We start from the raw sequence: 3,382 nt of genomic DNA, 5'->3' as shown, positions 1-3,382 counted from the left end.
TTCAAATTAAGTGATTATTCTGACTTGGCTCGTGTTTTTATCTCATAAATCAAGCAGCTGCCATAAACCCAATGAACTGGAAATATGAACCATGTAAGCATATGTTCAGTGCAACCATTGAAAAATTGTGGATTAAATGCAATTAGAGTTTGATGTTCTCAGTGAAATCAATTTTGAGGGGTAGCATTACAGTCTAATACCACACTTAATCTATGGTAAAATATACTCAACTACCCTGACCTCCAAAACAAAATGTGTGCATTTAACCCCTGTGAAGTAATGACTTTCCTCAATAAGCTTAGAATGAAGGAGTCGTGTAGGATCAAGAACTTTACATGAAATTTCTTGTGATCTCCTGTTCTGCTGTTTTTGGCTGAAGAACATAATAACTCAGAGCAGGAGTAGGCCATCTGGCCCATTGAGCCTGTTCCACCATTTAATAAGATCATGGCTGACTTTTTCATTGAGTCAGCTCCACTTACCCACCCACTCACCATAATCTTTAATTCCTTTACTGTTCAAACATTTATCTATTTCTTCATGGAAAGGTCCCTTGACTTTTCAAAGCAATGTTTCCCATTCTTCACGTTAGTTGGATGGAGGTCCAATTCACCCCATTTGCAGTGGTAAGTAACATTATGCCATATTTTTATGTAATATGAAAATGCAGTCAACTTCTGTTACAGGTGAAACCAGTGTGCTGTAACCTTATGGTATGCCCAGCTGCTAAGTGGCTTCATTTAATGGTTAAACAGCCAAAACTCCTGATTTAAAAATTCAGCAGGTATTGCAAATGGTCAGATTTTACGTTGTTGGGTGGGGCAGGATGTAGTAAAGATTTGGGGGTTGAAAGTGGAGCACGTTTCTGAAAACTCAGAAAGGCTTTTATTAAGAGAGACCTTTGATGTGAGTTTGCATTTATATCTGGCAAGGTGTTTCACTTGATGTGGCAATGTTTATGTAGTCTCCTGTAACATAAGAAACAGGACATGGACATTGAAGAATCTAAAAGATGTTTGCTACAACTATATATAAACATAACATCCACAGGCAATAAGTGCCTGGGCTAGTAACAATCACAATCAGCAGCATGCTTTTAGTAGCATGTAATGCTTCAAGTGATCCTGGGGTAAGATGTTGTATGAGATTTACGTCCTTGGGTCAAAGGCTGATGTATGTTTGGATGTTTTTGTTGGTATTCAAGTACTTGTATTTTTAAATCACACTCTCTACCTATTGCATATCCTTCTGTAACTTGAGCAGTACCTTTAAAAGGCATCTGGATGGGTATATGAATAGGAAGGGTTTGGAGGGATATGGGCCAGGTGCTGGCAGGTGGGACTAGATTGGTTTGGGGATGAGGTAGACTGAAGGGTCTGTTTCCGTGCTGTACATCTCTATGACTCTATGACTCTAGTAGCCAATTGCAACTGGTTCTGGCCAAAGTACAAACTTGAGAACATCTTCACCATCTTTGTCAAGAACTTCAATGTGTAGACCATGAGGAATATCTTGTTCTTTGTGGAGATTGAATGGCAGTTAATGGAGATCTTGGCTGATTCAATTGTATCATGTCTTTCCTGTTCGGCCACAATTGGTATGGTTTGGGTTTATTGGATTATAACTGTACAGAGCATTTCAGTTCTGATGAAGAGTCACCAGACTCAAAACATTAACTCTGCTTTCTCCCCAATGATACTGGCTGATTGGCTGAGTTCTGCCAGCAGTTTCTATTTTTGTGTAGGAATAGCAAATTCTGTGAAGTGATTTTAAGGCACCTGGTGTTAGCGCTTTTTCAAGTTTAAAATGATTATTTTTACTCACTGCTTCAGTTCTAAAATATATTACTGTATTTTGACCATAATTTATTCATTCACTGGGCTTTGGTATATTTTACTTTGAATGCTGTAGAACATGCACTGCAGAAGCGGGCTGTTTCACTTATCTCTCCTATCGAGGTCTATATTCCACATGAGCTTTCTTCCATTTAATTACCGCTTTCTATCCTGCCCCCAGTTCCTTCTATGCCCTTGGATATCCATCAAACACAATTAGATCTAGTTCAGCTGCACTTGCTATCAAGTTCCATAACTTTGCCAGTTAAAGAATGTGCACAGATTGTAGTCCAACTTTTAAAACAAAAGTTTCATTGAGGTTATAATGAATGAAGCAATCTTTCGTTTCTTGAATATTGCAAATGTGTACTGGGAGAGAAATAAATCCTTAATTTAGCCTTCGCACACCTTTCCCGACGTAAACATAAATTCTTGGTTGATCAGCCCCACACTATTCCATTCCAATTCTTCAATATTTCTTTTAAAGACAAGAACATTTAGCAAGCACCTTTCACATCCTTGGGACATAAAAGCTATCAAAAGTGATTTTTCATTCAAAATACAGGGAACACAACAGCCAATTTTCACACAGCAGATAACCACGTGCAGCAAGGGGAGGTGACTGCCAATTGGTATTATCACTGGATTGTTAGTCCAGAGAAAATGTTCTGGGGACCCGGGTTTGAATCCCACCACTGCAGATGGTGGAATTGAATTCAATTTTCGAAGAAAAATCTGTAATTAGCACCATGAAACCTTTGTTGAATGTCAGGAAAAACCCATCTGGTTCACTAATGTCCTTTAGGGACAGGAAATGCCATCCTACATATGACTCCAGACCCACAGCAATGTAGTTGACTCATAACTGCCCTCTGGGAAATTTGGGATGGGCAATGAATGGCAGCCTAGATGTCGAAGTCCTCATCCCGTGAATGAATTTTAAACAAAAAGAATAAGGATAATTTGTTGTAGATATTGATTGAGAGATAAATGCTACTCAGGAAATTCCAAAGTTTGAGATTTGCCAGAAATTAGCCAAGTGTCATAGAAGACCTTTTTCTGTGAGGCCATGTGCAATTTTCTGGTACTGGTCTCGATACCCACACATCACACCTCTACGGTACCCCATTCTTTGAATCCTTCTACTTACTGGAGGTATAGTCATAGAGATGTACAGAAAGGAAACAGACCCTTCACTTTGTTGGGATCTCTCAGAATCCTTGGTACCAGTGCCACCTTTAGTGTCCTGCCATACCCTCAGTCAGGTGCTGACCAGCAGGAGTTGCCCTGCACGGTTCATGAGAATTACTCCAGATACATACTGGGTGGAGAGAATTTGGTGCACTGCTTTGCTGACAAGAACATGGAGGTCACAGTGCATGGACTTGTGTACAGGAGGGTTGTCCTCTTCCCTCAGAACCAGAGGAGACCACACCACCAGAGTCCATGTCAGCCTGCTGTGAGATTGCTCCTCAGCTCAGCGAGGTATACGTGGTCTGGAGGAACACCCAGCATTGTGGGGTGAAGATCAATGACCATCTGCACTT

This window comes from Chiloscyllium punctatum, chromosome 32, assembly GCF_047496795.1.
Source record: "Chiloscyllium punctatum isolate Juve2018m chromosome 32, sChiPun1.3, whole genome shotgun sequence".
NCBI lineage: Eukaryota > Metazoa > Chordata > Chondrichthyes > Orectolobiformes > Hemiscylliidae > Chiloscyllium > Chiloscyllium punctatum.
This window is presented reverse-complemented; position numbering follows the sequence as displayed.